General features: G+C 65.5%; 1 long non-coding RNA gene across 2 annotated transcripts; it reads right to left on the bottom strand.

Annotated features, from left to right (window-relative positions):
- Nucleotides 1-462: 462 nt before the first annotated feature.
- On the bottom strand, nt 463-3072 carry LOC102951137. 2 transcript variants are annotated; one of them, XR_006208240.1, is made up of 5 exons: nt 1728-3072; nt 1518-1642; nt 1318-1437; nt 1112-1241; nt 463-1032 (listed from the first exon to the last, which is right to left on the bottom strand). It is a non-coding gene; the product is annotated as an uncharacterized LOC102951137 (long non-coding RNA). The 2 variants fall into 2 exon arrangements; XR_006208241.1 differs by having other exon boundaries at nt 1518-1638.
- Between the last annotated feature and the right edge of the window lie 22081 nt (nt 3073-25153).

Genomic DNA, 25153 nt, shown 5'->3' with positions numbered 1-25153 from the left:
TCCCTCGTGCTGAGGGCTCCCTTGCCCCCCCACCTCTCCCCTCTGGGCCCCACCCCACGTCTCCATTCCCTGTCACCCCATCCCACAGGCCCCTCCCTGTGTCCTATGCCCTTCCCTGCCCTCCCTCCTCATCCACCCCCCCCCCATTCCTCCTGGGCCATAACCGCTTCCTGGCCGTGTGCCTCCCTTATGCCCCCCCTTCCGTGTGCCTCACCCCATCCCTGTGTCCCTTCCTGCCCTGTGATGCCCCCCCCCCCGTCCCGGTGGCCCCTCCTGCCCTGTGACACCCCCCTCCCTGTGCCCCTGCTCATGTGTGACCTTCCCATCCCTTGTGCCCCCCTCTATGGCTTTTTCATGCCCCCCATCCTGTGCCCCACCCTCTCCGTGCCCACCTCCCCCAGCCGGAGCCACCCCCACCCCCACCCAGGCAAACAGCTCGGATTCCAGAGTCCCTGAGACAAATTGCTGTAACTGAGTTTATTGATGAGTCCAGGGCTTCTGGTGAAACCCTGGCGGGGAGGGGCACAGAGCGAGCTGCTCTGCAACGGAATGCTTCAAGGTTTGCTCGGTGTTTGGAGCTCCCAGACTAGGCAAGGGGAGGGTGGGGCCCCACACACTCGGCCGCACCCAGGCACCCCCAGGCAGAGATGGACGGCAGGTGGGCGCTGGGCACGGTGCGGGCACTCAGCAGCTTGCTTGCACACGCGCTCGGGGACTCGAGGCCAGACCCAGAACTCCAAACCAGTGCAAACGACTTAGTGCAAATTGAATTCGGGAGGGACGGGGAAACGGAGTCACGGTGGCTTTGAGTCCCGAGCAAAGGGGAAAGGAAAGAAAGGAAATGAAAGCACAGAGGAAAGGAAGAAGAGAAGGAGGGTGAGGGGCGTGGGGGCGTGGAGGCTGGTTGGTGGTCGCCTGTCCACGGCAGGGTGGCCACGGAGATGGAGGCGCCAGGCGGGGTGGCGGCCGCCGCGGGTGCTGCTCGCTTCCGACGGTCTCGCTGTCGGGCTGGTCTCGTTCCTGTAGCTTGACCTGCAGAGAGCGACAGGACGTGTGAGCGGAGACCGGGCAGGGCGGCCCCGGAAGCTTCCGGAAGGGTGCCCGCACTCACCTTCCAGAGCCGATTCCTGAGTCAAGGAGTGTAGTGGTTCCAGAATGCAGCATATTCTTGAGTCAGAGCTAGAGGGGACTTGAAGAAGTCCCAGTTCCAAGGCCCAGGCGTGAGCTGGGTAGCACCATTTCTGCGGGGCAGGACACGGTGAGTTCCCTGCTCCTTGGCCCGTGCCCGCTGCCCGCGGCTGGCCGGGGACTCCTCACCTTGTCGTTTTGAGGGTTCTAGGGGTCCAGAGAGCAGCAGTCATGTGTCGGCTCCTTCAGGAGCGCAGAGGAACGAGCCCTTGGGTGTTCCGGGTCCCCGCGGCGCCAGCCTAGAATGGTCTAGGGAAGCAAGAGCGCTCAGGGGGGACGCCCTGCGGGTGGGTCGGCCTGCGGGGGCCAAGCCTCACAGCCGCGCTCACCAGGAAGGCCGGACGGCGTCACGTCTGTCCTCGCCGTCACACCGGACCATGTCATGCCTCTCTGAGCGCAGCCTCGCGCCCGGCCTTCGGAGGCTAGCAGCACATCACCCGATCTGGAGACCTGGCTGTGGGCGAGGGGAGGGGGTGCCAGCTGAGCCGCGGGCAGAGGCGGCGGGCGGCCGGGGGGACGGTGGGGTGTCGGGCACTCACCCTCGTCTCCAGTCCCGAGTCCAGAGGCACCGATCCCTGCTCCGTCGTCGCCCGCAGAGGCCCACCTTGGCCACGGGCTCTGGAGGCCAGTGCCCCGGCGGACTCGCCGCCAGGCTCCCGCCCTTCACCCCTGCCTGCGCCCCGGCCCCCCACCAGAGTTCTCATTCACTCCACCCCACCCGCCTCGCCTAGTCGGGTCTCGCCAGTGCCCTTGACTCCCCTGGTGCTGTCCTGTCTGTCATGCCAGACCCAGGGGCTGAGCGGTGAAGGCATACAGTGTCACCAAGTACGCTGTGGGCCCTCTCCGCGCCAGACCCTGGGCCGCAGTGCCACGTGGGAACGGCGCGTCCGCAGGCTGGGCCCGCAGCAGCCTCCTCGCTGCAGAAATCTCTCCGGAGCCGGTACCTGCGGCCGCCGCTCCCTCCGGTGACGTCCTGTTGCGGGACACCCCGCGCACTGCTCCTTCTTTCCCGCTCCCCAGCCCTCGAAGCTCTGGCCTGGCCAGAGCCGCTCCTGTACCTGCTACTAAATGAATTTCAGTGGGTGAGATGTGGTGGCGGCTGGGGACCCCTGCTGCGTCCTGAGTCCCCACCTCATCCTGTCCGACCCGGGCCTGGTGCCCCCCCGACCCCGCACGTGCTGGATCCCCACAGCCACCTGTCACCTCTCCTGCCGGCAGCCCTGCCTCATCTCCTGCCTGCTCTCTCGAAATGCTCTTTCTACCTGGGAAGGGCACGTGGCCCCCCCAGCCCGCACGGTCTCAGCTCCCCCCGAGACAATGTCACCTGTGCTGACCGCTCTCCTTCGTCCTGCCGCTCTGCCGGGAGGTCAGCCGCTTCTCCTCGCTGGCCCTTGCTCCCCGAAGCCCCCTTCTTGCAGAAGGCCAGCAGAGCAAGGCCCAGGGAGGGGAGGGGACTCACCTGGCCGACAGACCGCTGTCCTCACTTACCCACGGCTGCCAGCTATACAGCCCCACTGCCCCGGGTCCCGGGCGAATCTCTCTCCAGCTCCCCTCGTCCACCAGCCGCCACGTCCTGAAACCAAAACTGACCGGGATGAATGTCTGGCTCCCCCCTCTTTCCTCTACACCCCCAGCTTGGGCCCATCCCATGCCGATGTCACCCGTACTCCAAGACACCTGGGACCCCACGCCACACTCCCGCCAGGTGCCCTCCAGCCCTGCCCAAGCCAGCCCCCCAACCTTCTGCCGCTCCTGCCAGACCCCAGATTTCCAAGGTGATCCTTGGCCCACTCAAGCCTCCCTGTACCCCGTCCCCATCTTCCCCTGGTTGCCCCCAGTACCCCACGCTTCCCTGGTTACCCCTCGGCTCCCCCGCTTCCCCAGTTTCCCCCGAACCCCCCCATCCCACCCCACCCACCACCCCCTCCCGCACCCTGCTCGCCGGCCCTAGCCCGGGCTTTTTCTAACTGGGGTGGCCCCGCCCCGAATTCCCGCCCCTGCCCCGCCAGCCAATGGGAGCAGCGACCGTGTTCGGGGCCGCCGCAAGGCCCGCCTCCGCCCCAGACCGGTCCAGCACACCCGTCCCGGAATTCTCCAAAGAGGGCATTCTCCGCACCCCTCTGTTGGCAGCGCCTACACAGGGACTGGCATTGTCCCCAAACGTCCCCCTCCCCTTGGGTCGGAGCACTCGGGTCCCCTCGGGGCAGACCAAGCACGCTGCTCCCGCCCAGCCACCGCTGGGCTCGCACTCTGCTCCCGACGGGGGCTCCGGCTGGGGGCTCGGGGAGGCTGGGGCAGGACTGAGTCACCCTCAGTCGCCACCATGGCTGAGACCCCACGCTCCCCCTGGGGTCCTGGGAGTCCACGGGGAGCAGTCACATGAGGCGTGTGTGTGTGTGTCGCGGGGGGCGGGTGGGGGGGGGGGACAGGGGCTCACCCGGGGGTCTCAGTGGCCAGGGTGGGTGGCCGATTCCCAGCCCCAGTACCATCTGACACTGGGGGGATAGCGTCTCCCGCAAGGAAGGCTTCCCTTTGCGGTCGGGGTGCCCCGCGTTCCCGTCTTGTGGCTCACAGGCGCGCTCTGGTGACCAGCTGTGTAGCCTCCTAGTCCTGCCCCGGCACCCTGCGCACCCGCCCGCCTGCGGCACTGCGGGTGCGGACCGAACAAAGACCTGAGAGCTTTAAGATCCCTCGACACCCTTGTCCGTCCTGTCCCTGGGGTGACCACTCTGGCCTTGCCGGGGGTACCGGGGCCCCGCGGCGCACCGGGTCCGCCCGCCAAGTCTACGGGGTTGGCGCCGGGGATGCAGCACACGTAGGCAAAGAAGCTGGAGTCCACGCACTTCAGGGCGGTCCTCTGGCAGAGCCGCCGTAAAGTGCTGGATGCTCGCCTCCAAACCTGACACCCGGGCCTTTGTCATGAGCGAACCCCCAGCTTTTCTGTGGGGGAGAAAGCCAGGCTTTGCCGTGGATGGACGCCCAAGTTAGGATGGGGCAGACCCCCACATTTCGCCACAAGCAGACCCCAGCCTCGGCAGCCTCCGGGCGGAGATGTGAGTCCTCACCGCCACCTCGCGGCCATTGCGGTATCCACACCCACAACCGACTCCGCGCCGTGCAGGGGTGCAGGGGTGCAGGGGCGAGCGATGGGACGGTGGGGCTTGGCTCAAGACAAGGCAAGAGGGCCCCGAAATCCTCCTGCACTCCGCGAGGCAGCCAACCCCCAGGACCCCCTGCTGCCCGCGGCACCGGTGGGAAGGGTCTCTCTCTCTCTCTGAGATGGACTCTGCGGCATCCCGGGTGTGGCGATCCCTCACGGCCCCCACGTATTCTCTCCCGTCTCCCCAGATTCAGCCACGCGGGTGGGGGTGACAGATGGAGTGGCTCAGCCGAGCACTCCGTCTCCCTGATGACCCTCGTGGACCGCCGCGGCATCAGGCCTGAGCGGACCCGGGACGCCCTGCGGGCGGACCCCAGCCTCGCTGCGGGCAGTGATATGTGAGTCTGTGCCGCCACCTCGCGGTCACTGCTGTTTCCATGCCCCCACGGGCTCAGGGCCACCCAGAGAGTGCACCCAGCCTGGAGGTCGGCACCCCGTGCGAGGAGGGATCCCCAAATCCCCCTGCGTTCGGGCCCCAGGATCCCGTGCCGCCTCGGGTCTAGGGTGGTACATTTCCCTCTAGAGTTTGGGCTTCCCGTCAAGTCCTTGTCACCCGAGGGCAGGGACCCTTTGATTCCCAAGTATCCCCTCTTTGCTGATACGGGACCAGGTCCTAGGGTGCGGTTCGGATTCCGCTCTCAGCAGCACGTGGGCTCTAGGACAGACCAAGTGTGCTCTGGTCGGGACACGCGCCTCCCCGCACCCGCCGCGATCCCAGGGCGCATTTGTGGGGACCTGCACCCTGGCCCCAGAGCGCGGTCGCCACGTCAGTATCCCCACCTTTTAACGACCCCCTCCGGGACACTGGGGTGTCTGCCGCACCCCACTTTGGTGGCTGTGCTCGGGAGACTGGTAGGACCTCCCGAAGCAGGACCTTCCGCAGGAGGACCTCCCCAGCGGGTGGGAGGCAGCCTCGAGCCCAGATCATTAGCATCTGAACACCGGAATTGAATGGATGTTAATGCCTGGTTGCCTGGGGTCTGACGGACTGGGAGAGTTTCCTCGGAAGCCAGCTCAATTAAAAAGCCAGGGGGTGGGGGGCTGTCTTTGGTGGCGTCGGTGTGCGGGGTCCGGTGCGCCAAAGGTGGCGGCAGGTGCTGTCGCCACCGTGTCTGGGAGATGTGATGTGAGTCCCACTCCACGGCACTGGTGGCTTCGAGGGGACCCGTGGCTAGGGGACCGCGGACGTGGCCTGACCTGGGGTAGCCCAGACAAGCACCCCATCTCCCTGATGACCCTCGTGGACCCCTGCGGAATCCAGCCTGGGCGGACCCGGGACATATCGCGGGTGGACCACAGCCTCTGCCGCGACTGCTGTAATGTGCGCGTTGGTGCCGCCACCTCGCGGTCACCGCTGACTCCAACACCCACAAGCGGGCTGGGCACCGTTCAGGGCATGCGATCAGCTTGGGGGTGGCACCCGATGCAAGGGGGAGAACCCTAAAATCCACCTGTTCCTGGCAAGGCAGCCCCCAGGGCCCCGTGTTGCCGGAGGCACCTGGAGGGAGGGTCACCTTCTGAAGCCGACACCGCGGCATCCCAGGCATGGGGATCCCTCACTGCCCCCAAGTACTCCTTCTTGTTGCCCCAATTTCTTTTCGGCCTTGGGCAACTCAGATGATGTGGCCGGGCGTGGCTCAGACATGTGCCCGTCTCCTTGATGACCCCCGTGGACCACTGCGGACCCGGGACCCGGGACGTGGCGAGGGCGGACCCCAGCCTCAGGCGCCTCGGGCGGTGAAGTGTGAGTCAGCACTGCCACCTCGCGGCCGCTTCTGTCACCCACAACCAACTCAACACCCATCGGCATGTGATGGGGCTACAGGGGTCAGCCCAAGACCCAGGAGGAAGACCCAGAAATCCTGTGTTCAGCAAGGCAGCCCCCAGGACCTCTGCGTGTCTGGAGGCTCCAAGAGAGGCGTTACCCTTCTGGCCTGGGCTCCTATCCCTGGACTTCCGTCTCCTGGGCTCCCAGCCATGTCCTCCCCAAGGGCAGGGGCCCTGTGCCTCCAAGCATTTGCTGTCACCTTCCCTTTGGCCCAGGTGACTCGGGAACCGGGTCCCAGCAGCACATGGGCTCTTGGACAGACCCAGGGTCCTGCCGTCATGACCGCTCCTCTGGCCACTTGCCATGGTTCCAGGGTCTGGAGGCCCTTCAGGTACCGACTGCGCTTTCTTGGGGTCTATAGGCACCTCTTTTGTTCACTGGTTCCCCAGGGAGGACTTGGAGCTTTGCTGATGACCTCAGGCCATTTGCATGCCAATGGTGCATTTGCAAATCAATAGACTGTTGGGAGGGAAGCCTGACACCAGCCTCTGGTCTCAGCAGCCAGAGAGGATCTCCTAGTGGAGGAACCACCAGGATTCATTGTTTTGTGGGCTGAGCTTTGGGGACCCTGGGGCCAATCTGATCCCTGCTGGCCAGAGTGACAACGGGTCGCTGGGTGCTGTGACCCACGCATGGAACAGGACCGGGACGGCCTGGAGTCCCCTCTCAGGTGCCCAGAGTCCGCAGACGTGGCTGGGCCAGGAGGCAGATTGCCGCGGACAGACCTCGTCCCACCCCCGACCCCCTTGCCCCCCGCACTGTGGGCATCTCCACCCTCCTGGGCTTGACCGGTAGGTACCTCATGGCTGCCTCTGTCTGCTTCACCGCTGCCTCCCGGGGAGCAAGATGGAGAGCCCCAGGGATCCTCCTGCACAGAGCAAGTTCACCTTCCAGGCCCGTGCTCACTGGAGCCCATGCGGGAAGTGCTAGCTGGTGACATTGGGGGCCTAGAGGCTTAGGGGTGGGTTATGAGCGAGTGATTGGATGGGGTGTTGGATGCGGGGGTCTGGGGGCGAGCAGAGCTCACAGGGGACACATTTGACGAGGCTTGGCAGGTACAGGGCTGGCAATGTGGCTCATGTTGCAGACTTCCTGATAAGCTGGGAATGGCTCCGGGGGCTCTGGGTGAGGGGCTTAGGGTTGCATTTAGGCTCAGTAGGAAATAAGGCCATGATCCCGCAGGGTACCCTGGGCCACGGAAGGGTCGGAGATGTGCCACCCTGCCCGGAAGGAAACACGTAGAAAGCCCTGCCCCGGGGCTGGCATAAGTCAGGGTGACAGCTTAAGGAGCATCACCCGAGCCAGGAGGGGAGGTGAAAGCGTGTGTCCTCCGGGAGAGGCAGGTGTGGCACAGCGTGTGTGCAGAGGAATGGCAGTTGCAAGAGGGGGCCATGAACTCGCGTCACGTGCCGTGGGACGTCCGAGGCCGTGGCGCCTGGCACAGGCTGCGGGCCCGTGGAGGGTGCGGGACCCCGGGGGGCAGGGGCACAGCCTAAATCGCGCTCCTCTGCCCGCGCTCGGCCGCTCCCAGCGCCTGTGCCCCCCACTCCCAGCCCGGGAGACCCTCGGACACTCTCGCCAAAGGACTAACGGACCCCCGGCGAGTGGGCTGGCAGGGTCCCCTGCATCTGTGGCTCCAGGGCCCCAAACCCAGCAGTCATTTCCGCCCACCTGGCTTCCCTCCGAGTTCCTTTCTTAGAAAAGCGTCTCCTCAGGCGCCCGGGTGGCTCAGTTGGCAGAACATGTGACTCTTGATCTTGAGGTTGTGAGTTCGAGCCCCACGTTGGGTGTAGAAATTACTTAGAAGGTAAAATATTAAAATATTTAAAATTAATATTAAATATTTTAAATTAATATTAAAATATTAAAATATTCTAGCCTCATCACCCTGACACTTACACTCCTTCACCTCCCAAATTCTGTCAGTAGCGAAGCAATCACTTTACCTCCATGAGCTGGGCCATCTTCTTACCGTCTCCCCCCATCCTGCCAACCCCAGGGCCACATCCATCAGCAGGACTCAGTGAGAGCCTATCCCTAGGAACCCTCCCACCTGGGTGCCAGCCTCCCTCCTGGGTACCAGCTTCCCATCTGGGTACCAGCTTCCCATCTGGGTGCCAGCTTCCCTCCTGGATACGAGCCTCCCTCCTGGGTACCAGCTTCCCATCTGGGTGCCAGCCTCCCTCCTGGGTACTAGCTTCCCTCCTGGATACAAGCTTCCCTCCTGGGTACCAGCTTCCCTCCTGGATACGAGCTTCCCTCCTGGGTACTAGCTTCCCTCCTGGGTGCCAGCCTCCCTCTTGGGTGCCAGCCTCCCACCTGGGTGCCAGCCTCCCTCCTGGGTACCAGCTTCCCATCTGGGTGCCAGCCTCCCTCCTGGGTACTAGCTTCCTTCCTGGATATGAGCTTCCCTCCTGGGTACTAGCCTCCCTCCTGGGTACGAGCTTCCCTCCTGGGTACTAGCTTCCCTCCTGGGTGCCAGCCTCCCTCTTGGGTGCCAGCCTCCCACCTGGGTGCCAGCCTCCCTCCTGGGTACCAGCTTCCCATCTGGGTGCCAGCCTCCCTCCTGGGTACTAGCTTCCTTCCTGGATATGAGCTTCCCTCCTGGGTACTAGCCTCCCTCCTGGGTACCAGCTTCCCAACTGGGTACTAGCCTCCATCCCAGGTACTAGCTTCCCTCCTGGGTGCCAACCTCCCTCCTGGGTGCCAGCCTCCCTCCTGGGTGCTAACCCCTCTTGAGGTACTAACCTCCCAGATACATACACGTTTCCATAAATATGTCCCTCCCTCTCACTGTGGTTGGCCGAGGCTCCCGGATCTGCCCCTGGCCACTGTGGCCTCCCTCATTGAGGAGGCCTGACTGTGCCTCCTCCAGTCCCATCCCGCTCAGACCCCGATTTCCCTAGGGAGACCCCCCCCCCAGCACCTAAACAGCCCCTGAACAGCACAGCTGTTCACGTCGGCCCCTGCGTGGCCGTGTGATGCCAGTCCGAGCTTCTTCCCCCAGGAGACCCCTGAGGAAGCCACACCGAATGCCGCAGCGGGCAGGAGGAAGGGGCCAACGCAGTGGCGCAAAGCAGAGTCCGTCCGCTAAGGGCACACACCCCTGCCCGCCTGGGCCTCGGGGCCCCTGGGACGCTGCGCGCCTTCTCCCGGCTTCTTCTTGCCTCCAGCTGCTCCTGCTTGTAACCCTTCCCTCCTTGGTCTCAGCTGCCGCCCGGACACTCCCTGCTCCCTGGTGCCCGTACAGCCGCCGCAGTCACTCCCCCCGCATCCTGGCCGTACCCCTAACTCAGCTTTCTGCGTGCCTCCTGGAGCCCGCACACTTCACATGGAAACGCAAGAGCTTCCTTCGGGGAAACCCAAACTTTCTTGCCTGACGCTCAGAACCCGGTGCCCAGAACCCTCAGCTCGGTCCTCTGCCTTCCCCGGGGGGAGGGGGCAGGTGCCCCCAGAGCCACAGCCCTGCTGCCTTCCTAGGGCATCGGTGCCGAGTGACGGGCAGCGGGGATGAGGGGCGGGTGGTTGTTTGGGGGGACCCCAAGACGTTTGTTCTAGCCTCTATGCCACAGACTGCCAACCATCCCGCCTAGAAGCTTCTGGATGCTATATTGGTATAGTGCTACATTTATCAGCCTCCCTTGCAGCTAGGTGAGGCCACGTGACTGATTTCTGACCCAGGGGACGTGAACACAGGCTCTGTGTGTGTGCAGAGGAGAACACCTCTGCTTCCTCTCGCCCCTGGCAGGGTTGGGGGGATGGGGCGCACACGATGCTGGGCTGGGGCAGCCCGTCCGGGCCCCGTGTTAGTGTCCTAGGGCTGCCGTAAGGAAGCCCCACAGACTGGGCGGTGCCCTCACAGTTCTGGAGGCCACAAGCCAGGTATCAGGGTGTCCCGGGACTGCTTCCTCCTGGAGGCTCTGCCGGAGGCATCTGTCCCACGGCTCCGTCCCGGCAGCTGGCGGTGGTGACAGTCCGTGGCATCCCTGAGCCTGCAGATGCACCCCTCCGTCTCTGCCCTGTCTTCCCGTGATGTTCCTCCCGTGCGTCTGGGTTTTCTGTCCGTGCACCTCCCCCGCTTGTAAGGACGTTGTCACGCTGGATGAGGACCGTCTCTCCTCCACCAGGACCTCATCAGTGATCTCTCATGGCCCTGTCTCCAAATAAAGTCCCATTCTGAGGTACTGGGGGTTAGGACTCCAGTGTAGGAATCTGGGGAGGGGGGCACGATTCAGCCCATGACAGACCCCAGGATGGAAACTGCGTGGGGGTGCGGAGCCGCGAGACGGGAGTCCAGGCCTGTGCTGCTCACGACTCGACAGCTGGGAGGAGTCAACCCAGCCTGTCCGAGGCCCAGCTCGGGGCTTCCCATGGCGGGGTCTGCACTTTGGTCTGAACTCAGTGCTGCTCCAGACCAGGCACCGGGGGTGCCCAGTGGTGGCTGGGACCTTGGCTGCGGGATAAGAGGGACAGAACCTGGGGGCAGCTGCCCAGAGGGGCCTAGGACAGCGTGTCCAGATAGGGACTGGAAGGAGCGACTTGGTGCCTGGTGGGGCTCCCCGAGGCCTGGGAGCTGCAGGGTAGGCCAGCTATTTGGAATCCGCTCCCCTTGTTGGACTGAGGCTGGTCCATCTAGCAGGCTGGCACTTCGTGGACAGAAAAAGCCACTTGTGCTAATGCTTGGGAGGACGACACCCCAGCTAAACTAGGCCGGCCGGCTCAGCTGATGGACGTCTGTCCTGCGGATGGGGTGGTCTGCTCAGGCGTTGGGCAGTCGCTCGGGGACCCTCTCCGGGCAGCCAGGCGGCTCCGGGTCCTTCCCTTCCTCCCTCTGTGACCGACTCCGAGATCCATGGAGCGGGACTCAGCTCAAATTGGCTTCACAAACAGGCTGGAGCCCAGAGTTGTGTCCCCTAGATGCCTCTCTGCGGCTCTCTGCCCGATGCTCATTCGCCCTCGTTTACAGAAGGCTGTCTCTCCCGCGGCCCTGGCAGAACAGCTGTGAACAGATCCAGGCTTCCAACCCCTGTGGGTAGCATCTGCAGCGAGCCGACGGTCGCCCCCAAAAGACCTGTCCTTGTGCCAGTGCCCCGAAGCTGTGAGCGTGACCTTGTTGGGATAAAGGGCCTCACAGCGGTGAGCCTAAGTTAAGGATCCCGAGACGAGATCAAGGATTTCGTAGGTGGACCTAACTCTATGACAGGCGTCCTTATAAGAGAGAGGCCAAGCCCACGTGACCACAGAGACAGAGGCTGGAGGGACGCGGCTATAAGCCCAGGGACGCCTGGAGCCCCCAGGAGCTGGAAGAGGCAGGAAGGACCCTTCCATGTCCCCTATAAGGACACAGTCATTGCACCAGGGCCGCCCTCCTCCCGCGTGGCCCCGCAGGCAAGAGCCCTTTGTCTGAAACAAGCCAGGTTCACAGGTTCTGGGTGGATGTGAGTGTGTTTGGGCTCTAACCCATTCAATACGGCAGGAGGCAGGGAGGCTCCAGATGTCCAATCGGGCCCCATGTGTCTTGGTGGCGCCCTGGTGTCTCTTGTCCCCTCTCGCTTCCTGTTTGTCTGCTTCCCTGAGCGTCTGCCCCGCCGGCCCCGGCCCAGCCCCAGAGCAGAGGTGGCCGCAAGAGCCCCATCGCAGCACAGGGTCTGACCCCTTAGAACCCTCTTGTCTGTTGGGTGGTTCTGTTTTCTGACCGGATCCTTACGTCATCTCACGGTTAGAAAACCGAGATCAGACCACACACTCAGTCCCACGAGCGGACGGCGTGGACAGGCTGCCTTGCGTGTCGCCGGACTGGCGGTTTTCCACGTGACTCCCTCGCACCACTCCTCCGTGGCGCGCGGACTTCCCGGCAGCCCCCACCTCTGCTGTGCGCGGCCCCCTGGTCTCTGCGCCCTCGCCAGCCCTGCCCTCCAGTCTGGGGGTGCTGTGACCAGGAAGGTGAGCCAGCTTGCGGCCCTGAGACCTCCAAGGCAGGGTGTTGGGAAGTGGCCCTCAGCCATCATGAGGAAAGCCTCACCCTCCTGCGGTGGGGAAGAGAGGCCCCGGGGCGAGCACCGTCTGTCCGCCTCCCCGAGGCGGCCTCCTCCTCCAGGAGGTGCTCTTCGATTCCTGCAGGGCACGGCAGTCGAGGCGGCAGTGACGCACTAACCAGACCTGCTCGCGGGGTTGGCGCCTGATGCCCAGCAGATACGGGGGAGGGCCAGTCCCACTGAGCCTCAGGGGGCAGGGGTCTGGCAGGTGTCGCTCTCCCGGGTTCCTCACGGGGATGATGGGGGTCCTGACGCATCGGCTCACCCCCTCGGCCGCAGAGCAGAAGCCGAGCCGGGAGAGGGAATCGGCGGTGGCCCCGAGGCCAGCTCCCTGGCGCGTGGACGAGGTGGCTCACGGGCACCGTCCCCGGGAACACTCGGGCCACGCTGGGCCTCCAAGCCAGGCCGTTCACCGGCTCTGCTCCCAGGAAGCTTCCCGGTCTCGTCTTTGGGCCCCACTCTTCCGCGATGCGGAGAAGAGGAAAGCCAGCAGACCCTACTGGAAATGGCCTAGAGAACAGAAGCGGGGATCCTCTGCCATTGGCGGTCATGGTGCTGGGCTGGGCGTGGGGCAGCCGGTGGGAGACGGCCGGGGCCCCTGGTGGCCATGAGACGGCTCACGTGGCCCAAGCTGTGAGCGTAAGCACACCTGGGGGTTCAGAGCTCAGAAGGAGGAGAACAGAGCAGTGCAAGCAGGGCCCGTGTGGCCAGCCCAGCGGGGCTCCCCGAGGAGCCAGCTGACCCAGGGCTTCGCCCACCTGCGTCCCCGGGCCCGGGTGCTGGCCTTGCGGGGCAAGGAGTGTGTCTGAGGCCCTGGGAGGCTCGTGAAGTCCCCCCTGCTGTCAGCCCCTTTGAGGACATCCATGCTCCACATCTACCTCGTCCTGATGGTGCACAACCAGTCTGTACCCTGTGGCCCCTCTGCCCAGCCTGCACTGACCCCCGACTGCCCCTCTGACTCCTGACCCCTGGGCCCTTCTGCAGGCCACATCCCACAGTCCACCCCGCTCTTGGCACCCCCGTGCAAAGTGGGTCCACGGCCTGTGGCTTCAACCGTTGCTCCCGGGCCGAGGACAGTCAACATCTGCCACGAGCCCTGGACCTTCGCCTTGGGAACCCGGCGAAGCTGGGTTTGTGGGGTGTCTGTCGGGGTGCCCCACAGCCACCATTCCCGCCTGCAAGTTGGGGACTTGGTGACCCTTGGGCCCCAGACGGCTCGCTGCAAATGTGCACAGTCCCCCACGGCCGGACCTGGCCCAACACAAGCCCTTCTCAGGACCTTCCCCCCCAGACCTGCCGGGCTCGGGCAGCTCTCTCCGTGACACCCGCCCTCCACCCACAGGGACCACCGCCATCTTGAATCTCAGGGAGGGACAACAGCGTCCAGGGGGACAGACCAAGGAAGGACAGAGAACCCGCCCCAAGCTACTCCACCCAGGCGGGAGAAACAGGTGGCCCCACTCCCTCCCCACTGGACTCCTAAGGGGGCAATGGGAAGAGAGGGCTGGTGGGGGGAATGGCCCCGCCCCAGTCTGGGGCTGACACTTTCATCAGACCGGTACTGGAGGCAGGGGGGTATGTGAGAGAGGTTGCAGGATGAGGAGAGAGCCCTGAAGGCCAGGGCCGAGGACACAGAACCCCTGGAAGGTGGCCGCCTTGCCGTTGGCTTGGGGAGGAAGGAGTGCTTGACGACCAGAGGGGGTCTTGAGCCCTTGGCCATGGGTCTGGTCATGGCAGAGGTGCTTGCTGAGTGAATGAACGAGTGAATGAATGCATGAGTGGTGGATGGACAGATCGATGGATGGACGGGCCAACTTGCAAGGGAAGGAAAGGGACGTGGCCTGAGGTTTTCAGGGAACAGATGACGTCTCCCTGGGTCAGCGTCCAAGAGGGAAGAGGGGCCCTCCTGCTGCAGCCACAGTGATGGCTCCTGGCCTTTTGGAGAGTCATCTGGAAGCTAATCCCTTAGAAAACAAATATTTCAGACACCTCAGCGCAGGCCCTCCGAGTGGGAGCCTGAGCGCACGGGCCAGGGGCCTGGATGCTCTCCCGCGCCCCCAGATGCAAGCCCACCAAAGCCTCACAGCCACGTCCATGGGGGACGCAGACCTCAGCCAGGAAAGTGTCAGAGCAGCCGGCCACCTGCCTGGGCCCCCGCTCCTGGGCCCTTGTCCATCCTCCTTGGCAGCTCCCGCCACGGACAGGACATTCCTGAAGGCTGAGGCTGCGTGCCGGGGGTTCAGAGCTGGGAAGGCCAGGGAAGGTCCACGGTCATCTCGTGGCCGAGAGTCGCTTCTGTCCCTCCCGCCCCTGCCTCTTCCTAGCCCCCCGAGGCTGACCCAGGAGATGGGGCCCTCACCCTGGTTCCCTTCCCGAAATCCACACCAGGCCTGCCTGCTCTGGCCTTAACCTAAGCGAGGTCCCTCTCTGCCCAGTGCCTACCATGCACAGGGCCCCTTCAAAGTGGCCTCCTGAGCTGGGGGTTACCTCTTCCCTCTCCCAGGTCCTGGGGCTGGGCCGCCCTGGGCACCTAGCAGTCTGCCCTCAGACTCAAGGACGGAGGGCTCCCCGTCTGGAGCTCGAAGCCTGTGGAGGCCCCCACCGCAGTGGGGCAAGTATGTTCCCGAGTTCCCACCCACAGGCCGGGCAGCCACCTGGCGGGCGGGGGAGAGGGGCTGGCGGGGGTGCAGAGGGACCAGGGCTCGCGGGTGGAAGGGGGGGGTGCTGCCGACGGGGCCAGCGAGGGCCAGGCCCGGGGACACGTCTTCCAGCCCCCGAGCAGATTCAGTCACAGGACGGAGGGGACCAGGACACATGCCACTTCTGGTCTGACCCTTGTGAGTTTCCATAAGGACCCAGCCACGGAGTGGGCATGCTCTGGAGTGCAGAGCCACAAGATGGCGGGAACCCGGGCCCCGCAGCCACCTGGAGTCGAGCTCCCCCCCTGCGCCGCCTCCGAGCGGTGACACAGCAGGGGTGTGTGCGCAGGATCTGGGCAGAGTGGGCGGGGGGTGCGTGGGGCACTCCGGAAGGCAGCCGTCGGAGGTCACTGGCCCCTGCATCTCTGTTGATCTGGGGCGGCCCACCTGAGACCTTGACGGGGCTCAGACCCCCTGTCCCGTGCCCCCGAGTTAGGGCCGCCAGGCGGAGGGGCGGGGGAGGCAGGTATGTAGGTGGGGGTCACGAGGAGGAGGGGGCTGGTGGTGGCATGTGGGCTCAGTAGTTTCTGTCTTAAGGAACATGCAGGGTCTGTCCTTTATCTCACCCCTCACACTGCATATTTCCAGAAAGAAATAATTTCCAATTCCAAGGCGCTCCATGGAGGCAGAATTTTCCATCTGGGCTTTGTTGATGAGCTATTTTGGAGAGAACTTCTGCCTTCACTCACTTCCCTTGTCCGAGCTCGCACGGGGACCATTAGGGGAGGCAGAGAGACGGCCAGCATGGGGACCGCCGGGGGGACGCTGGGCTTGGGCACGAGCTCCGTCCTGCCCCGACCCTGGGTGGGCCCCGCCTGCGTGATTGTGAGTCCGGGGTCGGCGGGGGTGGGGGCGGGGGCGGGGGATGGGGCCCCATCCCTGCACGTGCAGCGTCCTCCCCGACTCTCACACATCCGGCTCTGGCTAAGCCGCTTCCCACACAGTGCTTCCAACCGCGCGCTCCCCCTCTCATCCGTCACCCTGTCTGAGGAAATGCTCCTTGTCACCCCCCCCCCCAGGCCCCAGGGCCCTCCACCCCCATCCGGGAGCCTCTCTCTGGCTTGATTGCCTCCACGTGAGCCCCTGGGCAGGATGGAGCCCTCACCCGCTGCCCGTCCCCCCCGCCCCCCATGGCCTGAACACCTGGGCCAGTGTGGCCAGTGACCTGGCTCCGGGAAGCCGCCTTCCCCCGGCCCCGAGGCAGATGGCTCACCCCCTCTCTCTTCACGGTACTTCCGAGCCCCCCACTTCCCAAAGCAAATGTGTCTGCCTCCCTTCCCCTTCCCAGCAGCAGCCTCGCCTGACTTTTATGGTGACTCTCCTTGGAACGGTGACTGTCAGGGCCTGGATTGTGTCCCCCAGATTCCTATGCCGGAGTCCTGACCCCCAGCACCCCAGAACGTGACCGTATCTGGAGAAGGGGCCTTTACAGAGGTGATTAAGGTAACATAGGGCCACCGGGCTGGGCCTTGATCCCGTGAGACGGGTCCTTGTAAGAAAAGGGGATCAGGACACGGACAGGCACGGAGGGACGACCCCCCCCACGCCTGGACCTCGGGCTGCGGCCTCCGGGACTGGGGGAGGATAAATTTCTGGTTGACATTGCCTGGTCTGTGTCATCTGTTATGGAGGCCTGAGCTGACCGACAGGGCAACATGCCTTCCCTGCCTCAATTTCCCTACCATCTCTTGGCCTCCTTCCCAGCAAGTTGAAAAGGCCCCCTTTGCAGGACTCACCTCTGCAGACCGCCCAGGCGACACCTGCAGGCCTGCCGGCCACGCTCCCCCTGCTCTGGGAAGCCAGGCGCCTCGGGGCCACGTCATCGGGCACCCTGTCGTGTGGCCTGCTGGACCTGGATGGACGTGGCCTTTGGGGCCACCGAGCGAGCACGTGTCCTGCCCTCGGCCGTCCCCTGGACCTGACTGCTGGGGCCAGGCCGCAATCAGCACCGAGCCCAGGCGTCAGCTTTGCTGCCTCGCAGCGGGGACAGCGCGTCCTCCTCGGGATGTGTCTCCCCAAGCCCTGCCCGCCATTCCTGGGGTCTGGTCACTGCCCCCTGGCCCCCTCCCCTCCGGCCTCAGTTTCCCATGAGCACCCAAGGAGTTGGCCACACGGGTTCCATGTGGGGCTTCTCCCCAGACACAGCCCGGAGCACAGGTGCCCGGGCAGAGGGGCGGAGCGGATGGGGTCTGGGGCCCTGGTCCCCGTGCCCGTGCACACAGCGAGCCCCGGATCCACACCGGGCTTCAGTCAAGGCGCCACAGCCCCTGCACGACTGGCAGGTTGAGGGCTCCCCAGCTTTGGCTCTGCTTCCTTGAGCCCCGTGAGGCACCGTGGGCCCCCCTCCCCACAGCCTCTCCCACCCTGTCCTCCGGGGCCCCAGACCGGCCCTCCAGTCCTTTCCCGTGGCTCTGTCAGAGGGAAGCCAGGCTGCCCTCACCCCAATGCCCCCCCCCCCGGGGCACCTCCGTGGGCCCTGCAGTGGCAGCCACCCAGTAAACCTTGCTGGCGGAAGGGGTCAGTGGGAAGAGTGAGGCCTCTTGCCCCCTCACCCCCCTCTGGCCTGTGGCCAGGCTCCAAAAGGGAGACCTGGGCCCACGGTTCTTCCAGAACCTGGGCCGTCTCTTCGGGGAGGCCCGAGCAGGGCCAAGCCTGGGGCTGCTTTGCAGGGGCACTGAGGGGTCCAGTGCCTGAGACTGTGACGGGGCTCAGGAGACTGTTGTCCCGGGTCCGGGTCATGGGCACCCACCCACCACCGTGTGGTGTGTTTTTGAACCAGGTTTGCCCTCCCAGTGCCCTGGGCCTGCTTCACTCAGCTGGGCCCCAGGGAGTTCCTCCCCGTGCCTCCCACCGACACCTCCTGCCACCCCGGAGCCCCAGCCTCCCACCCTCAAGGGCACCATGGTGGCCAGGCCCAGAGCGCGGAGCTGTTTTCTGAGAGAAGCTTGCTCTCCGGGAGAACCTCTTGGCTCTCAGCTTGCAAGATCGTGCACCCCGCAGGGCCGACTGAATCCCCGGGAGGTCCTGGAGGGCATCCGCTGGCCAAACGGGCCTGGGGGCTCCTGGCAGAGGAGGGAGCTGGGCTCTGGCCCCGGGAGGCCCCTCTGCCCACGCCTGTTACCTGCCCTGTCTGCCGCCTTCTCTCTCCTTCCAGCAGAGGGGCCGGCCGCCGGGGGGCCGGAGGGCCGGGGTCCCCACCCTGTGCTGACAAGCCGATGAATGTACGGGGCGCCCAGGGGTGCCGGCTCCCCTCCACCACCCACCCTTGTGCCCGACTCACTCCACGCCTGCTTCAGGGTGTGGCAGAGGCTGCACCCTTCTCAGGGCTCACGGGAACCAGGCCAGGCCCTGGGGGCGCCCTCCTTATGTCTTCAAGGCACCAGAAACCCCCCGTGGGGCCCCGCACCCTCTGAAGAGGTGGGGATGAAAGTCAGCCCTCCCAGCGTGGAGCCCACCTCTCCTCAGGACACCCTCCCGGTCTGGGCTGTTCCAGCCATGCCCACAGGGCAGCGGCCCTCGAGGGCCTTCTCAACGGGCGCACCTCTGTCCCAGGCGAGGCGGGGCTGTGCTGGAGGGCGCACGGCTCCTTCCCGGGTCTGGAGCCAGGCCGCCTCTGTGCGCACTCGGGCAGCACCGCCCACCCCGCTCTGAGCACACACTGCGACGCATCTTCTCGGCTAGGAGCGGCCGGGCCAGAAGGAAGGGCCTGGGGCCTTGAGCGGCACGACCTGCTTGTGCCCTGGGGAGCCCGGCCCTGGGTGCAAGCAGCTTGGCCAGAGTTTGGCTGCAACGTGAGGCCCAGCGCTGTCTGGGAAGTCTCCCCAGATGCAGGGAGCCCCTGGGCACCGCAGGCGGACTGCGGGCTCTGGCCTGGGAGGGCCGGCCAGGCCCCTGCTCAGGCTTGGACCGAAGGCCAGCGGGCAGCAGCCGGGTCCGTGCGGGCGCAGCTCTGGGGGCCCACGTGGCCTAGGGCTCCAGGGTGCTGGGTGAAGGCTCTGGCATGGACCCCCTTGTGGGGCATCTGTGGGGGGGCACTCGGGTCCTGCCTGGCTCCTCAGGGCCGGAGACACGCACGGGGTGAGGGTCTGTGGGGAGCAGCTCCGCCTCAGACGGCCTTCCTGCCCACCCACCGGGCCCGTCTGTGGCCCTTGTACCGAGAAAGGAAGGTCTTCGGGCCTGGAGCCCCTTGCCCAAGCTGGCCACAGCTGGTCACCCCCCACCCCCGGCTCCCTTTGGGGGTCCGCTTTAGGGCGTGGTACTGTCTGCTCTGCTCCAGCCAGGAGACCCCCATACCTCCCCCTGCTCTCTGGCTCCATATGCCCCCCGGAACGGGGTGGCCCCTTCCCCACAGGACAGCTCGGACCCCGGCCGCCCGCCCCCCAGCCCTGGTTCTCCTTATGGATTTCCTCCACTCTAACCTTTGACTGCTGGTTGGGCCCGCAGCCAGTTTATACTCACCCCTTGCCCCTCCCCCCCCACCCCCTCCTTCCTGCCTGGCTGGGCCCCAGGCCCAGGGTGGGCATGCAGACTGGGGCCGGTGGGGGGGGGCGGCTTTGCCCAGGCAGGGAAGGGAGAATGATAACATACGCTCTTCTCTCCCCTCTCCCAGACCCCCTCCCCGCCCCCTCCATCCACCCCTTCTCTGCCCACCCCCCACCTCCCTCCCTCTCATCATAAAGCGAGGAATTTCGTTTTCACGTGGACCCACGTCTGCTGTTTATCTGGGGGTGTTGTGTGTCTTCTGTCGCTGTCGCACAAGAGGGAGGGGGCAGAGTTGGTGCAAAGACCCCACGTAGAGAGGCCCCGCGGGGACCTCTCCCTCCCCCCACTCGGAAGACGGAGGGTGTGGGGCCTTATTTCCCTCCTTCACCCCCCTTTTCCCTTTTGGGGGCTGAGGTGAAGCAGAGGGCAACGGGGCCCACGAACTTTACTCTGTGACATCTTTGAACTCAGGAGACGCTTTGAAGTCTTAACCGGCAACCCCAGCTACCCGTCACCCTCTCCCAAAACAGCGCTCTGGGCAGACACCCCTCCCCCCGGGAGCGGGTCCTCAGCAGTCGCCCTTTGGGGACCCCTCAGGCCCCCAGAAATCGGCCTCATGAATAAAGCCAAGCGAGGGACCATCTGGCTCAGTCGGCCAGTCCTCCTCCCTGCCCCCCAGGCCCCCTGCACATTGTCCCTCCTGCCCACACCTGGCCCCCCAGTGACCTCAGCCCACCATCCAGTCTTCCTCTGCCCTTTAGCCCGATGGTCAACGTGGCAGGTGCCCCGTGCTGCCCCCCGTGGCCAGAAGCCATAGGGCTCTCTCAGGTGCTGAGTGGGCCAAGGGGCTCCCCCGGGAGACCCCAAAGGCCAAGACGCCGCCAGGGCCAGTCTGCGCCTTCAGGCGTGGACCGGCCCCCGGCCTCATCGTCAGCAGCTCCAGGGAGCAGAGCTGGCCACCAGGCAGGGCTCAAGCTGAGGACCTGGCTCCTACCTGCCCCTGGAGGCCCCCGTGAGACACCCTCTGGGCCATCCTGGGCCGGTCGTGAGAGACACCAGGACCCCTGTCTCCTCTGTCCTTTGCTCCAATGCCCAACACAGAGGTCCCTCCTCCCTCCTCGAAGGCCTAGGAAGATGGCACATCCTTTCTGAGGACGCTCCAGACAGCGTGGCAACAAGGACCACCCCCCCAGCCCTCGGGAGCCCGTCCCCACCCCCCGCCCCCGCCCCCACCACCGGGCCGTCCAGGGCACGTTTTCCCCTGCACCCCACCCAGCAGGCCTCGCTCTGCCTGTCTGGCAACGAGGGTTGGACCCAGCCGGCTCGTGGGGTCTGGGAGAGTGTCGTGGTTGGAGAACCCCGCTCCCTCCCCGGGGACCCCAAACATGGCCTGACTCTGGGGCCTCAAGATCTGAGTATGGGCGGGACCCCCTCGTTGTGGGGGGGACCCCAGCGGCGGGTGAGTGGCCTGGGAATCGGTCTGCAGAGGAGTCATGTCCTTAAAAAGAGAGTGATGGTGGACAGAGGCCAGGTGAGGAGACGGGGAGAAAGAGGGCAGAGACCCCCGCTGGGAAGGGGCAGCTGCCGAGAGGAAGGGGCCTCAGGGAGAGAGGGGCCAGGTGAGACCGAGTGTCCTATCCTCGAGCCCCCGCAAAGGGGATAGAGCCCACCTCCGCACCTCAGCCCTGCCACGGGCCTGGAGCCGTCCGTGCGCCCCCAGGGCTAGCTGGCCTCTCCGCCCCTCCCCACCCCCCACTACCCGGAAAGAGGGTCACGCTCAGCCCTCCTGGCGCTCCAAAGGCCGAGGAAGGAAGGCCCTCTCCCTGGCCCTGGGTGTGACAGGTTCCTCCGCTGAGTCAGCTGGGGGGCCGGGACTGGAGTGGGGGACGTGGGTCCCAGGTCCCAGGAGTGAGGGGCTGTACCTGGACAAACACTGATTTTCTCTGGCTCCCATCCCCACTCTTCCCCACGCCCTCCCCTCCCCTCCCCTCCCCCCTCCTGCTGCCTCCTGGCCCCTCCGGCCCCCTCTGGCCAGGGTATCTCCTTGGGCTGGGTAGAAGCCCCGCAGGAGGCTCTGGGTGGCCTCGGGGCCTGGTGGGTGGGCAGAGGCTGGGGGCAGGGGCGCCATCGCGGCCCCCCCTCCACGCCCCCGTAAGTCCAGCCTCTGCCAGTTTTCTGAGGGGCATTGTTATTAACATTATTATTACAGCCGCTGCAAAAACACTGCACTAAGCCCCTCGAGTGATTTATTTAGCGTGCGGCCGTATTGATTAGGCCAACTTTCCACGGTGCCGGGGACGGCAGCGCCTGGGCCCCTGGAATCTCTGGTCTGGGGCGGGGGGGCCGCCCGCCGGGCGCCTCTGGGCAGACGCTGGAGTCTTGGCTCCTCCCTCCTTGCCCCTGCCCCAGAGAGGCCCCAGTCTGAGGAGAGAGGAAACGCTCACCCCAAGGAGGCGGCCTCCACCCTAGGAGATGCCCCAATCTGAGGGAAGAAGCAGTCTCTTTCCCAGGGAGGGCCTAGTCTGATGGGGGAGGCATCCCCCTGCTGAGAAAAGGTCCCAGTCTGCGAGAGGAGGCCTGGGAGACCTGAGCTGAGGCCAGAGCAGGCCGCTGAGCCTTGAGACGCAACAGGCATGTGCAGGAAAGGCGGCCATGCGTCTGTGACCTGTGGCTAGAGCCGTGCAGGAGGCCGGCGGGGCTGGGCCTGGGAGGGCTCTTCTATCCTCTACATGGGGGGCCTGTGAAGACCCCCAGGGGCAGTCCTGGAGCCCCGGAGGCGTCTGCTCTGTGCCCCTGTGGGTGAGGGGCTTGGGCTAGACCAGAAACCCCTCCAGCCTTCCCTGCACCAGTCATTTTCACACCGGCTTTGTGACCTGTGATCTCCACTTTGTGTGGGCAGGAGGCCTGTGCCTGCCCGAAGCTCCCCAGAGCCCTACCAGCCACCCCTCTTCTCCTCCAGTGAAAAGCCAGGCAACTGTTCAAGGTAGTGCTAACCGCGGGTCCCCCCTGGATCACGGACCCCCGAGGAGTCCCCACCAGGGGCCACCAGCCACCTGTGGGACATCAAGGCCTCAGCCAGCTACCAAGATGAGGCTCCTGTCCCTTCCACGCCCAGGAGAGGTCACCTGGGTGTCCCCCAGCCTCCAACCCCCTTGGGACCCCTGTGCCCCCCAGCCTCCCCATGGCCTCTTGAGCCCAAATAAGCCAGGGGCCTGGGGCCTGGACGGCCTCTGGCCACAGAGGCCGTTGCCCTCTACCCGAGTCCCCCTGCGGGTGCCTGCGGCATGCCGCCTCCACCAGCCCAGACCTGCCCTCCTAGGGCCCCTCCAGGCTGGGCCAGGACTCAGGAGGGGGAAGGCCGCGTTCCTTCTACGACAAGGACAGAACACAAGAAACCCCAGGGATCTGACTCCAGCTCTGGTTTCCAAGTCAGCCTCTGCAGAGGTTGGGGGCTACACACAGCATCGGGGGAGGGGCTGGGGAGGCACGTTCCTTCCTCTGCTTCCATCTGGGGTGCAGACTCAGGGCACAGCAGACCAGGAGCGGGGGGGCCAGGCCGAGAACTGGCTGCAGACAGCGCTGGTTCTGCCTCTCTTTTGGGGTTCTCCCTGGGGACAGGGGTGCCGTCAGGGGCAGGCGCAGGGAGGGGAGACGGTGACATGGGGGCCTGGGCAGCACGGAGCCCCGGGTGCTGGGAAGGAGGATCAGAAAGGGGGGACTCCTCGGGGCAAAACCCAGCCTCTGGGTCTCAGTCTCTCCCGGAACACTGAAGCATGTGGGGCTCTCCTCAGCCCCTTGCCCCCCTCCACGCAGGTACAAGCTCCCCCTTCCCCCCCCCCCCCGGCCCCCAGGAGCAGCGCCCCGGGTGAGCGCGCGGGACCCTGGGGCCAGGGGGTCGTGTGGAGGGGGAGGAGGCGGCCGCGACTCTTCCCACAGAGCTGCAGCCTTCTCCCCTTGCCTTTTTATGGCTAATAAAAGGGGTTGTAAACCCTGTATGTGTACAAAGTGCACCCTATAAATGGCTCCTGGTAATGACATTTGCAGCGGTGTCGTCCCCACCGTGGCGGGAGCGGCCAGGGGAGGGGGCTGCCCAGACACCCAGGGACAGACGGTCAGGCACAGCACCCCCCCCCCCCCCGCCAGCACGACTCTCAGGGACCGGCGGGGACTGCACCCCATGCACCCCGGGCCAGGGACCCAGGTGGGGCAGGGGGAGAGGAGAGAACAGGGCCTCCCTCTGGCTTCCCCGCGGCTCCTGTGGCCACCTTCCTGAGCAGAGGGGCGGTGGGACGGGCGATCTCTCGCCTCTCCCCTCTGCACGGCACGTGCCCTAACTTCAAGCCTCAGTTTCCCTGTGTGATCGTGGGCAAGGATGTCAGGCCTGTGGGTGCCAAAGGGGACCCCTGCGCTCCAGCCTGTGCCCTTGGCCTCCACCTGGCCCCCAGCGTGGGGGGTGGGGGGGCCGTGGCCCCGAGCGCCCCCAGGGCAGACGTGCTGGGGCAGGGGAGGGGGAAGGCGTGGGAGGCAGGAGGCCGGGGCTGGGGCTGGGTCACGAGCCGTGCAGTCTCCTCCACAAAGCCCCACAGGAAAGCTCTGGGGATTAAACCTTGTTTTCCCTGCTCCGACCTGCTCCGTCTCGCTGAAGGTGGCCCCGGGAGGACGCGGATCACCTTTTAAGGTGAATTTCCTATTAAGATTCCTCTGTGGAGAGAATGGCTGATGGAATGCGCTGTTGCCTAATCCCATCCAGCGGGCCCGCAGGCGCCTGCCGGAGAGTGGCAGGTCCCAGGGACGCCCTGGGGTTGGGAACCCTGAGCCACTTTTCTGGAGTGTTCCGGCTCCTCCTGTGTCAGCCGAGGGGACAGATGGCCTCTCGAGGGTCCGGTCTCCTGTCCTGGTTTAACTAGAAGTGAATATTCTCCCCTTCGTAAAGTTCTCGGGGAGATCTGCCAGTTTCTGGTTTTCAGGAACATCACCTGTCACGGACGTGGTCCTGAGCCACTCGGCGGAACCGGGCAGGGCCACGGGAATGTGGCTCTGAGTGCGGGCGCGGGCTCCCCAGAGGGAGCGAGGCCCGGATTTGCAGGCTGCCCTGTGAATAGTGCCCCCACGCCAGGTTTTCAAGCCACCCGCAGACCACGCTGAACGCGTGGCAGGGTCTGGGACCCGGGCCTCCCGCTCGCACCCTGCATCTCCCCACAAGTAACGGGGGAACCCTGCTGCCTGCTCGGCCCGTGTCCCCCCGGGCACCCCATCTCCACCTTGGTTTCCGCCCTCCCCGTCGGGCCCCGTGTGACTGGCCGGTGTCCGGGCGGCCGTCTCAAGGCAGGAGCAGGCACCTGAGGCGTCCATGTCAGGAGGCCACAGGGCAGGCCTGCTCAGGGGTCCCGGCCCCCGGCCTCCAAGAATGTCCCTCCTGGGGTGGGCTGGCATATGCAGAGCAGCCCAACCCTGCAAGCCCTCCCGAGGGGCTGGAGCAGCCGGCCGTGCGGCCGTGCGGCCGCAGCCCCGCGGCCCAGCTCTGGCAAGCCCCTTCTTGGCAGATCCAGGTTCCGTCCTCTCTCCCCTGATGGGTCTGTTGTGTGTCCTGGGAGGACGCTGTCCCCTCTCTGCACTCTGTCCGAGGCTCCCCCCACCCTCTCCCCTCCATTTATCCAAGAGCCCTCAGGGGTGTGCAGAGCAGTGGGGAGAAGAGGTTCAGGGGGGTGACAAGCCTGGAAGATGTATCCTTCCTGACTGTTTGCGAGGGCCACACATCTGG

Source organism: Panthera tigris, chromosome D1 (genome assembly GCF_018350195.1).
Source record: "Panthera tigris isolate Pti1 chromosome D1, P.tigris_Pti1_mat1.1, whole genome shotgun sequence".
Taxonomy (NCBI): domain Eukaryota; kingdom Metazoa; phylum Chordata; class Mammalia; order Carnivora; family Felidae; genus Panthera; species Panthera tigris.
Note: the sequence above shows the minus strand (reverse complement) of the source record. Positions and strands in the feature narration are given on the sequence as shown.